Below are 13,640 nucleotides of genomic sequence, written 5' to 3'. Positions count from 1 at the left end.
AAATAGATCAAGAGCTGGAGTTTTCATGAAGGTTTCACAAAAGGATTCACTAGTTCCAGTCTTGCAGGATTGTTATGAGGATTAAATAAGTTCCATGTACATGAAATGTTGAATGTAACTGTCAACCCTTAATAAAGTTCAAATTATATCCTTGGGGACTGCTTATAGTAAGAAGGTGGTGGGACAAGAAAAAGTCAAAGGAAGGACAGCTGAAAAGTCCAAATAAAACAGTTTAGTGCCAGAAAAGAAGGGAAAGAAAGCACTCCAAGAGAAAATGTTTAAAAATGCCAAGCTCAGTAGTGAAAGACTGGAACCTGGTCATGGATGACCTTCAAGGGAACAGTGTCAGGAGTAAGGAGGTGAGTTTAAAATGCAGGGACTCTGAGGAGCAAGGGGAGAGGACTAAGAGATTAGGATGTAGAAACTTTAGATGTTTTGGCAATCAAAGAGGGGAAGAAAATAGGAGAGCACCTGGTAAGGATAAGAAGATTAAATAAAAAATTACTTTCTCTTCTTCCAAAATAGGGGAGTTATGCTAGTATAGTCAGTTGCAGAAAACCACCATTTTGGGGACTTCAACAATCAATTTCCAATTTTTCTGAATAAAAACAACCCTAGGTTTGAGCTCAAGTTCAGACTTCTGAATCACTGTGTTCACCAAAGCACAAAGCAGTCAGCTGATGTTATTATCTTACCACATCACATTCACTTTTCATGCTCCAAACCAGTCTAACCTGCATGTGCTATTCACCTGATGATAGCCAGGAAAGCAGTCACTTCAGATTTGAAAATCTACTTCACAGGTTTGAAATTATTAATTCAACATAATCTTCCTTCCTTTGGCAGCTCTATTACTGCTTCAAGTAATTCCTCCCAAAATAACATACCTTTTCTCCATGAGTTTTTTTCTATCTAACTTTTCTTTTAAGTCCTAAACATAGTCTTTGTACACTTTTCTTGAGTTTTCTCTCCTTTCTTATTCACATTGAAACTGTTAGTAATATTTCCCCATTCAGTTGTCACCAATATTGTTCCATTTTTCATAAAAATTCTCAAATTAACAAGAGGAAACTGAAATGTAGTAAAATATTGTTTGAATTAAGAAATATGTAGAAAAAATTACCATACATCATCCTGGGAGAATTTCTTATATTTTTGCCATTTCCTCTTGAATTTTAGTTTTTCCTGCCATCTTTTACTTTGTGAGAAAAAATTCTTTAGCCCTAAAGAAAAAAATTTAAAATTTGAGTGTAAATTACCTCAGTAAAAACAATGATCCCATTAACAATTACTGTGTTACAAGAAATTCAAAGAAATATAGAATAATTTTGTGTACTCAAGAGATTACAGTGTAAGGCCCCCAAAAAGGAAACCCCAACTCTGTCCCATGGATGGACGACAACCCTAATCAACTGCAGGAGGCGTCACTTGATGCAAACCGCAAGAGGTGTTTATTCCAGCATGCTGGGACCCAACTTAAGGAGTCGAGTCCCTAGCAGAAAATCTTGTAGGTTTATAAAGGCAGAAACCACACATCGGGAGGGGTCGCACATGAAAGGGAAAAGGGGGACAAAGCTGCCGGGAAATTTCAAAGGGGGTCTGGGTTTGCTGATAACATACAACATGTTTCACAATGTTTTACAACAGGGCGTAGATTCTGGTCAATAGTTTCTGGTAATTCTACTGTTTGAGCACTATCTAGCTATCTGGCTCAATTTACCCTTTTACTCCCTGTTTGGGGCTGATTTCTTGGAACAGCTTTAGGGGCTTTGTTCCCATTACTGGGAGGGTGACCTTAGGGAGTTGAGACAGTGGGAGGGAGACCTTAGGGAGTTGAGATAACTGGGAGGGTGACCTTAGGGAGTTAAGATAAAACAGACAGCTTAAAAAAAATGTCCATTCTTTCATTTCTCCATTTTCTTTCCTGGTAAGTTCTAATCATGGAACTTCTGTCTCTATGTACTCTTCTCCAAAGCTATTTCCTTGGCGGAGGGACTGGTATTGTTGCCTGAGCATTAGTGCCTGTACAGCACTTACTCTTCTCCTGATGAAGGTGACTAGGCGATTTCAGGCAGGCAAGAGCCGAGGGGGTGGGCCACCAATTAGCAGCCCCTTGTTTGAAGTCCTTGATAAACAGTCCTTGATAAAGGCAGGTAAATTTGGTAATCAATGGCCTCCAGAGATCCTTGACATTCCATTCTTCCAGGGGCAGTCTCCAACTTGCAGAGGCAGATGACCTCATGGCTTTATTTCCTCGATTTGACCCGATCCCCTATTTCTACACTAACTACCTATTCCCAATTCTGGCTTCATTCCCCCCTTTAGCTGTAGGAACCCATAACTGCTTATTAAGGAAATGAAAAGGGGCGTCGGTCATTCTGGCTGCTTCGAAGCTGAATGGGGGCAGCGAGGGGCAAGCAGTTTGGAGTTCCCTCTTTTTTAAAAAATCGGGTCAATCGAGGGGTCCCAGGAAGAAGCCTGGTTGGGGAAGAGCAGGTTGTAAAGTCATCTGGGGGTGGCTGCTTCTATGATAGAAGAACAAAAAAATATGAGTACTGAAATGAGATTAGCACAAAGTAAATGTTGCAGCATCTGAAACATGCCACTGAGTATCACAAAAATGACAGAAGTTAATCTCTTACCAGGAGGTGAAAGAACTGAGAAATTGTTCCCATAACTAGGCCTAGCAAAGGCTGGAGAGGGCAAGGCCTTTATTTGGGGACTTTAACATTGTCCCGAAAATATAGTTAAGCTACTTAATGTCATCTGATTTTGTAAAATATCCCTTTATTGGTATAACCTGTGTTTAGTAGAGATCTCTATACTTCTGTTACTTAGATATAGAAAATCATACTGGCAAACATAGATTAAGTCTACCTGTGTAGCTTAGGAAGGTCTGCAGGCCTTAAACTGACTAAAAACTTCTGACTCTGGCAGTTTCTTTGATAGTTATCAGGCTACATCTTAAGTTACATTTAACTATTATTTCCTTTAAATGCCCAAGAATGGCTATACTTTGGTTTTAACTGTTTTGCTGGGTGTCTAAGATCAAGCTGGTCAAATTGACCTGGTTCCTGTCTTGTTAAAGAGTCAGCCGAGTTCCCACAGGGGTCACTCATACAGAACTTAAGAGCGGCTCCTTAGCTCCACCAGTGACTTTGATTAGGCAGGGTCTCTTGATGAGGTGACTTCCTTTAGAAACATCAAGGGACGTTTCCCCTTTTCCATGACCCTCCTCTGCAGCAGATGCACTGGATGATTTTTCATCCTCTAGTCTCAACAATCTCCTTGATCAGGAGGTTGTGTGACCCAGAGTTGCAACGCTCCTTAGAGAAGTTCTCTTATTCCCTGGGTTCAGGCTAACGATGAGGGCAAGACCCAAATATGGACTTTTCTTGACCTCTGTATTTAACTCCAATTTCTAAGTTTGATCTTAATTATCCAGCAAGCCAATCTCACCAGTCATAAATTAAGAGTAATGGGCTTTAACTTTAATGTCCACAACTTTACAGTTATTTAACCTTTTATCTAACTGGAGTCTGCATTAGTACTGGAAGTTACCACTATCTATTCTATAGGTGATGGCTTATTATCACAAGTTACCTAGGTTGTGTGTTCTTGGAGCAGCTACTTCTGCAAAACATTAACAGGTAACAGTTTTACAAAATGAAATTAGCAAAAGTAAAAATATATTCAGCTTTCATAATAGCTATCTTGAATTTCGATTGAGAACTACATTCTATCCCCTATTTGAGATCACAGTACTTTTACAACAAGAACCAATCTTTTGACTATAACTTTAAATAAGCTGAAGTCTGACTTATTTTGGAGTCACTCTAACATGCAGTAAGGTGGGAGGCAGAGCCTTATGTCAGGTAAGGCAGGGCTCTTTACAGATCTTAAGTGTTCTAATTCTGATGTTGATCTTTGCTTCTTCCTTAAATATCATTAAGTAGTTTACATATACTGTTTCCTGAGTCTATATAAATTTTATAATTAACACAATTTAACATAGTATCTAAAACATGAATCAAAGAAAGGCTGAGAGAGCTTTTGTTATTTCCACAATCCGAGAGTGCTGAGACTCGAACCCAGGCCTCCCGCTTGAGAGTCAGGAACTCTACGAGATGAGCTAAATGGCCTGCACTGAGAGAGCTTTTAACTTTCCTCTTGTGATTAAATGGCAAAATGTTTTCATGTTTTCTTTCATGTTTCACAATATTAACCTTTAAACAAATCAGACTCTAATGTTTAGAAATACATTTACATTTGAAATTCTTTATCCCAGTGTAAAAAGTAACAAATTTTACACAAACCCTATTGATAGCAGGTCCTTTTATAGAACATTAAATGATAGAAATAAATCCCCAATAAAATTTACTCTTTATAAGTTTAAGATTATCATTACAGACAAGTTTAATCTGGAGGATAGCAGAGCTTAATAAATTCCTTGCTTTAAAAACTTGTGGTCCTGAAAAATATGAACACATTTAATATACAACTAGTGACCATTTCACAAATACCTTGACACTTTTATCTTACCAAATTGAATTTTTAAAGAGAAGTGTAGACTCTGTAACAAAGTACAATACTCTATAATAGTTGTTTAACCATAATTGTATACACCCCAATTTTTAAGACTAATTGTTCTAAAGAATAAAACTTAATAGACACAAAGTTAAGAGTAAATTAGTGTTTCAAATCCTTGTCATTTTACCATGTCATTCTACCATATAGATTAAACTTTGGTTTATATCAGAACGTTAGTATTTCACCTTAGGAAAAACCTTCAATAGTTTTAGCTGTCTCACATACATATAACCAACTTAGTTACACACAAACTTGTTGAAAATTGCCCTTTACTTACACAGACTTTCTTAGCACTTACTTAGATCCTCAGGTATTTCATCACACAAGCACTTTCTTACCCAGAAACATTTCCTTTTTCCTTTTACTAAATATATTTCCATACCCAGAACCATTTATTTTCTCTTTCCTATTCGTTGACCCCTTTTTGTTCACATTCTGAAACAACTCTTATGAAATTTCTGAATTTAGATAAATTACTCTATTTTAATAAGATTAAATATTCTGTTGTTTATAGTACTCTAATTGAAACAGTTGAAACTTTTGGGACCCTTTGTATATAGAATTGCACTTGTTAGGACATAACTCTTAGTAACCTTGTTTTTAGTTTAGTGATGACACAAAGCAAGTTTAAACCCTTTTATTTACCAACCTATGAAAATACCAATAATGTTTAAGTATGATACCCCATGGAATTTAAGGAGTTAAAAGTACTCGATGTTATTTAACAATTAGCATTGTAACTTTGTAAATTAATCAGATGTCTCTACAAACACATTAGAGTAATCCCATACATGTTAACTCTAATTCACTTATTCTGTAAAAACCAAGATATCAGACAAGTGTCCTGTACAGTATTCGCTGTCTCTTTCCTATTGAAGAAAAGTCCTAGAAACAATTGATACTAGACACTTTATTAACATCAATATTTTATTAGCTTGACCACCTAGAGACTTGTGAATTATTTTCAAAGACATTTTGCTTTTATTAGTTTACCCAATTTGAACCTTTTTAAATCATGTGAATTAAAAGTAGCTGGATCCATTTTTAAATCTTAATTTTAGGAGCGCTCAGTTTTGATACAGACAAAACATGACATCAGACAGCACAACATACAAATAACACAAAATCAAGGCCTTGTAACTTTATAGGTGAATCTCCATTGCAATGTAGCAGATGTTCAAAACCTCTAGTTGAATAAAAATAGAACTGATCAAAAAATCATGAGCTTAAAAAATATAATTAAAAACCCCAAGAGTCCTGGAAAAAATCATATGGCCATTAATTACTGTAAGGTTCCATATGCAGTCTGATCCACACAAAAGATGGCCCCTGAGCGGCTTCTTCTTCCCATAAGTCTCAGCTTCCTGCCACCTATTTTCCCGCCGGCGGCAAGCTGGACCAATCAGAAACCCACACGTCACTTTCTCCCTTAACCCGGAAGCCCCAACAGTATATATGTAAGCCTCATCTTGTAATAAAGCAGACTTCTCCGGTGACTTGCCAACCGTCTCCATCTTTTATTGGTGCCGAAACCCGGAACGGAGTTAGCCTTCAACGGCACTCCGTTCCTCTGTTGGCAGGCCACCCTCGTCCTCTTGCTCCGGCGCTGGCTCTCGACACTCAACACCGGCTTCGAAAATTCGTAAGTTTCCCCCTGGAAGAGCACACCTTACCTCAGCTATACGTGGGAGTACTAGCCGTGACCGTCCGGTAGCCTCCCGACGCTGAGTTAAGGGGGGACAACCTCCCACCACGACCTTCATGGTCACAGTGGACCCCTGTGCCCTTCCGTCAGAACACAAAAGAGGCCAATAGAAGACACTTTATGAGGAGTGAGGAGCTTAATCTACCCCCGGGGAACCCCAGTCACCTTTCCTCTCCAACTGCCTAAATCCAGTACTGGTAACCTCGTGGCCATCCGGGTTCCTTACCCCTTTGGGAATAGCGATTGATGTGATGATCTCCATCGTGCTTTCCCTTCCGTTCCGTCTCCGGAACCTCCGGATCCTTCTCAAGGCATTGGGGACGCCCTTTACCTTGTAGATTGATCCCCCTCCGGGTCTCTCTCGAGGCATTGGGGACGCCCTTTACCTTGCAGACTGCTCCCTCCTCGCCCGAGGTCTTCCGCTCCCTACACCCTTCTTCCCTCTAACCATGGGGACCTCCCCATCTTCCCCGGTGGCAGACATGCCCCTCCAGTGTCTCCTCAAAAATTTTGGACCTCTTTCCCTTAAGCCTGACATCAAACCCAAATTATTGACAAAATTCTGATCCAAATCTTTTAAGGGACCTTTTCAACTATTACCAGCGCCTGAACAAGTGGAAGGAGATCCCTTATGTCGTCCTCCCCTCCCCCATCCTCCTCTCTTGATTCTTTTGACCCGGCCGATGAGCCTCCCCCTTATAGGGCCCCTCCTCTCAACCCTATACTCCCGGAGCCACCTTCCTCCCCTCTCCCTCCCCCGCCACCTTGGCTCCCGCGCCCATAGCTCCTACACCCACCGCTCCACCTATTTCCTTCAGCCCGCCGCTCACGCGCTCCCATGGACCCCCTCGGCCCCTCCCACTTTTATGGCCCCATTAAGGGAGGTAGCTGGAGCTGAAGGTATTGTCCGTGTCCACGTCCCCTTCTCCCTGGCTGATTTATCTCAGATGGAGCGCAAATTGGGCTCCTATTCCTCCGATCCTACCACTTACATAAAGGAATTCCAATGGATTTTACAAGCCTACAGCTTAACTTTTAAAGATATATTTATGCTCCTCGCCAACACCCTCCTGACTGAGGAACGGCGACGAGTTTGGGATGCAGCTCAAACTCATGCGAATGAAACATATCGCACAGATCCTACTTTCCCTCTAGGGCCTGAAGCGGTCCCAGAAATCGACAAGCCCGAGATCGGTTTGCCTCGTGTCTCATTATGGGTTTAAAAAAGGCGGCCCGCAAAGTAGTTAATTTTCAGAAGGTCCAGGAAATTATCCAAAAAAAGGATGAAACCCCCACTGAGTTTCTAGAGAGGCTTATTCAGGCCCTCAGGCAATATACCACACTGGATCCGGACACAGATGAGGGCCGTCATATCCTTATGACCAGTTTCCTAGCTCAGTCCTACCCCGACATTAAGGCAAATTAAAAAAATTGGAACATGGACCGGCAACTCCTCAAAGTGAGATTCTGTCGCTGGCCTTTAAGGTTTTCCATGGACGAGATGACAAAAAAGAACGCCTAAGGCATAAGGCCAGGCAAACTGATTTACTAATGGTTGCTCAAATGATCAGGGGGACTCCTCATCCTGTTCCCCATTCACAGAAATTCCCGATCCCTACAAGGGCCCCTCCTGGAGCTTGCTTTAAATGTGGAAAAGAGGGTCATTGGTCACGCTCCTGTCCTCAGCCACGGCCCCCCAATAAACCCTGTCCCAAATGTAAACAAATAGGACATTGGGGCTCCGATTGCCCCTTCTCCCGAAGGGGTGAAGGGCCAATCGCTAGAATGCCCCCCTCTTGTCCTCCGATAGTGGGATTAGCTGAAGAGGACTGACGGAGCCCTGGGCCACACCCGACCCTCAATATCACTCGCGAGCCTAGGGTAACCCTTGTAGTGGATGGCCGGTCTGTCACCTTTTTATTAGATACAGGAGCAACCTTCTCACTTTTGACAGAGTTCCATGGTGCCACCACTCCTAGTTCCACTCCTATTGTCGGGGTAGGAGGGAAATGCATATATCCACTCAGAACTCCCCCACTTCTGTGTCGCCTTAAGAATTCCTCTTCACATTTTATCCACTCCTTTTTAGTCATGCCTCAATGCCCAATTCCCTTGTTGGGACGGGACATTCTTTCCCAATTCAAGGCGTCTATTTCCTTCCCACTTTTCGATGCCTCTACTTCCTTTTTTATGGCCCTATTGCAGGATCCTACCTCCTCACATCCACGTATCTCCCACCCTGTTAACCCCTCAGTTTGGGACACGGACAACCCTCCATAGCTCAGTGCCCCCCAGTCTCCATCCAATTACGGGACCCTACCAAATTTATTCATCAGCCTCAGTATCCCTTAACCACCTCTACCCTTCTCGGACTTTCTCCCATTATTTCTGACCTTCTTCACAAAGGATATCTACGTCCCACTCAGTCCCCCTATAACACCCCCATTCTGGGTATAAAAAAACCTAATGGTTCCTACCATTTGGTACAGGACCTCCGCTCCATAAATGCCGCTGTCATACCCATCCACCCTCTTGTTCCCAATCCCTACACTCTACTCTCTCTCATCCCAGCTTCTTCCACTCACTTCTCAGTTCTGTACTTGAAGGATGCCTTCTTTTCCGTACCTCTAGACCCTTCCTCACAGGACCTTTTTGCCTTCACATGGACTGACCCCCACACACGACACTCCGAACAGCTCACTTGGACGGTTCTTCCTCAGGGTTTTAGGGACAGCCCACATCTATTTGGACAGACCCTCTCCCATGACCTCAAAAATTTCTACCCCACTTGTCCTCTTTCCACACTTTTGCAGTATGTTGATGATCTCCTTCTCTGTAGCCCTTCTTGGGATATCTCTCAACGGGACACGGCTGCCTTGCTTAACTTTTTGGCCCAACATGGATACAAAGTGACACCTTCTAAAGCTCAAATCTCAGCCTCCCAAGTCACTTACCTAGAGTTCTTACTCACACCACAACATAAATCCATTACAACTGACAGGAAACAAGCCCTTTCGTCCTGGCCCGTATCTAAAACCAAGGCTGAAATTCTCTCTTTTTTGGGCTTAGCAGGGTATTTTCGTGCTTGGATCCCTAACTTTTCTCTTTTAGCCAAACCCCTTTACGATCTCTCTAAAGGAGACCCAAATGAACCACTCCCCTCCTCCCCTAAAACGCCTTTTAATAACCTACGTCTCAAACTCCTATCTGCCCCTGCATTACACTTACCAGATTTAACAAGGTCCTTTCTTCTCTATGTTCATGAAAATCAGGGACAGGCCCTAGGGGTACTGGGACAAATGCAGGGCCCCACATTTGCCCCAGTAGCCTATTTATCAAAACAACTTGACCCCACAGTAAGGGGATGGGCCCCTTGTCTCAGGGTCCTTGCAGCTGCCCAAAAACTACAGCAGGAAACTTTTAAACTTACTTTTGGAGCCCCCTTAACTATATGCTCTCCACACCATCTAAAGGATCTCCTAGCTTACAAGTCCCTGCATACTTTACCCTCCTCACGAGTTTTAGCCCTAATTACTTCCTTTTTAGAAAACCCTTCTATATCCTTTCAATCCTGTTCTCCTCTCAACCCAGCCACTCTTCTTCCTGTTCACCCTACCCCAGATTTCACACACATGCCTCCTGTTCGCCGACACCGGTACCTCCTAGTTTTCCTAGATACCTTTAGTGGCTGGATTGAGGCATTTCCTACTACCAACAAAAGGGCCTCCACTGTCACCAATCACCTCCTTACCTCCATCATCCCACGCTTTGGGATGCCTACCTCCCTTCAATCGGACAACGGACCGGAATTCACAGCTCAAGTAATCCAATCTCTCTCTCAATCTCTAGCCTTACCCTGGCATCTACACTGCCCATATCGTCCCCAGGCCTCAGGTAAGGTTGAAAGAGCAAATCGGTCCATAAAGGAGACTCTCACCAAACTTTCCCTAGAACTCCACTTAGACTGGATTCGCCTTCTCCCTCTGGCACTTTTTAAACTACGCTTACTTCCAAAGAAACCTACCAATTTGTCCCCTTTTGAGGTGATGTATGGAAGATCTCCTGTACCCCCCGGAATCGTTCCTACCTCCCTAAACATCCCAAATATCCTCAGCCTTCCTCTCCTTTCTCACCTTAGAGCTGAACTTTGGAAACATCAAGACTGGTTACTTCCCCGTCCTCTTGCAACCTCCCCTCCTCCCTCCTTGAACCCAGGGGATCTTGCCTATTATACTCCACCAACCAACCACACCTGAACCCTTATCTCCTAAATGGCTGGGACCATACCCAGTAATCCTTAGTACCCCCACTGCAGCTAAACTCAATCCTGACCCTATAAATATGGGCAAGCCGAACATCTATACCAGTTCCGTGGATCCCTCTAATCCTTTGAAACTCCATCTCTCGCACCTCTCACCCATTCAGGAGGAATGCTGCTTTTTTCCCCTTCTTTTCCCTGACCCTAGCTGGATTTGGTCCACCTGTCAACAAACTGGAACTCATTAAAACCCTATATGGACAACCCTGTGCAACTTGCAAAGGGGCCTCAACCCCGGGAGCAGTGACCACCACAGGGAAAAATTATGTAGTTGCCTCCCTCTATTAGGTCCACTTATTGGAGTTCTTTGCATCATTTTCTTCCTCCCCTGTCTCATAAGGTTCGTTAGAGACCAAGTACAAAAAATTTCTAACCAAGCCTTTAACCAGCTTCTCCTCAGGAATTATCAACTGCTACCTACTGGGAACAACGCCTGGTGACATCCTGCTATGATGGACTTCCCCCAACTTCTTCCAAGGCTAATATCCTTTCTACGGACCTTGGACACTGATGCATGGCTCCTCCACCTGACTAATGACTGTTCTCCCCTCACAACCAACCCCCCCTGCCCTGGGCCCCTTGACGACGCCCCTGATCAGCAGGAAGCAGCCAGATTGAAAATCAACGTCCCGAATTCCCATAAACCAAAGAGGGGGGAATGTAAGGTTCCATATGCAGTCCGATCCACACCAAAGATGGCCCCTGAGCGGCTTCTTCTTCCCATAAGTCTCGGCTTCCCGCCACCTATTTTCCCACCAGCGGCAAGCTGGACCAATCAGAAACCCACACGTCACTTTCTCCTTTAACCCGGAAGCCCCAAGAGTATATATGTAAGCCTCATCTTGTAATAAAGCGGACTTCTCCGGTGACTTGCCAACCGTCTCCATCTTTTAATTACTTTATTAAAGTACCATAAAATTTACTTTGCTGGAGTTTTAAAGACTCTTTTTACCTTTTCTTTCCCTGGGTTTGAGACCAGTCTCCTACTGAGCCTTTAGGCTTCTTTTATTTATATTTCAATGCAAGCCTGGACTGAGATCTGGAAGGATCTAACAGGTTTTAACAGAAACTCTGGGTCTAAGGAATTTTAGCCATCTCATCCGGACAGGTTGGATGTTAAAATTATGAGACCTTATTTTTCATTACTTTTGAGACTGAAGCTACTTTGCTAAGTTACCCTTCAGGGTTGTTGGGAGAGGGAGTCCAGACAAGGAACCTTTGGGGTCCACCTGAGAGTAGCCCGGGCCGAAAAACACCAGTTGTTCCAACCCTTCCTCCACCTCCGCCACAAACACACAACAGAACCAGATACAGACGGGCGCCAATCTCTGATCCACCAATTGAACCCCATCAGTGCCCTTACCGACAGAGACTACCAGGCGTCCCTGGCTCTCCTTCCACCCTTAGGGCGTCCCCCAGGGCTGCAACCTGTGGCCCCCCAGGCACGTCTACCGACCACTGTCCGGCCACTCTCATGGGTCACCGAATGGTTGCCACTGAAACCGAAAGCGCGCTCACAGAACCAGACCAACTAACAAAACACAAGACAAAGACAGACAACTTCGGGGTACCCCCTCTTACCTCCAAGGTCGACTCCGCGGATGAGAGGGGCCATCTTTTCCCGGACGAGCCCCCAAATGTAAGGCCCCCAAAAAGGAAACCCCAACTCTGTCCCATGGATGGACGGCAACCCCAATCAACTGCAGGAGGCATCACTTGATGCAAACCGCAAGAGGTGTTTATTCCAGCATGCTGGGACCCGACTTAAGGAGTCGAGTCCCTAGCAGAAAATCTTGTAGGTTTATAAAGGCAGAAACCACACATCGGGAGGGGTCGCACATGAAAGGGAAAAGGGGGACAAAGCTGCCGGGAAATTTCAAAGGGGGTCTGGGTCTGCTGATAACATACAACATGTTTCACAATGTTTTACAACAGGGTGTAGATTCTGGTCAATAGTTTCTGGTAATTCTACTGTTTGAGCACTATCTAGCTATCTGGCTCAATTTACCCTTTTACTCCCTGTTTGGGGCTGATTTCTTGGAACAGCTTTAGGGGCTTTGTTCCCATTACTGGGAGGTTGACCTTAGAGAGTTGAGACAATGGGAGGGAGACGTTTGGGAGTTGAGATAACTGGGAGGGTGACCCTAGGGAGTTAAGATAAAACAGACAGCTTAAAAAAAAAGTCCATTCTTTCAATAGTTTGCTTGATTACCCAATCCAGCCACCTTCAAAATATAATAAGTAGAGCATACCTAATTGGCAAAATAGAAATCTGAAATGTTTCAAACACCAATACTCTTTTAACGCTGACAAGATGCCACAAGTAGAAAATTCAGCACTTGACCTCATGTGATAGCTCACAGTCAAAAAACAGGCACATTAAAACTCTTGTATAAAATTACCTTATGGCTATGTTTATAAGGTACATATAAAAATAAGTGAATTTCATTTTTAGATTTGGGTTCCATCTCCAAGATAGGCCATTATATATATGCAAATATTCCAAACTCTGAAAATGCATGAATTTCAAAACACCTGTAGTCCTAAGCATTTTGGATAAAGAATATTCACCTGTATCAATATGTGTAGCTTACTTTATTCTGCTTTTTCTTAACATGTTTACTGTACTCTGCTTTCCAACAAATACCTGCCTCCTCCCTAACAGAGTCTTTGAATTGGTATGGACACATGGAAATGACAAGTGGTCTTAAAAGCACATGGAAAATGAGATACAAGGTCAAAGGAAAGTTGGATGTGGTGACACAACCTGCAATCCCAGCACTTGGGAGGATGAAGTAGGATAATTTGAGTCCAGGGGTTAAATCAGTCTGAACAATGTAATAAAACACCATCTCAAAAAAGGAGGGGTCTGGAGAAATACACCTACACAGGTATCTTAATAACCAATGTATTTTTATACAATGGAGAGTAAAGGAAGTAAACTGCCTGGGTCCAGCCCTAGCAGGAGTCCATGGGTTCCACACTGGTAAATGGGGCGTGGGGAGACAGCCTAGGCGATGGATGGAG

Source organism: Sciurus vulgaris (assembly GCF_902686455.1).
Source record: "Sciurus vulgaris genome assembly, contig: HiC_scaffold_370_arrow_ctg1, whole genome shotgun sequence".
Taxonomy (NCBI): Eukaryota; Metazoa; Chordata; class Mammalia; order Rodentia; family Sciuridae; genus Sciurus; species Sciurus vulgaris.
Note: the sequence above shows the minus strand (reverse complement) of the source record.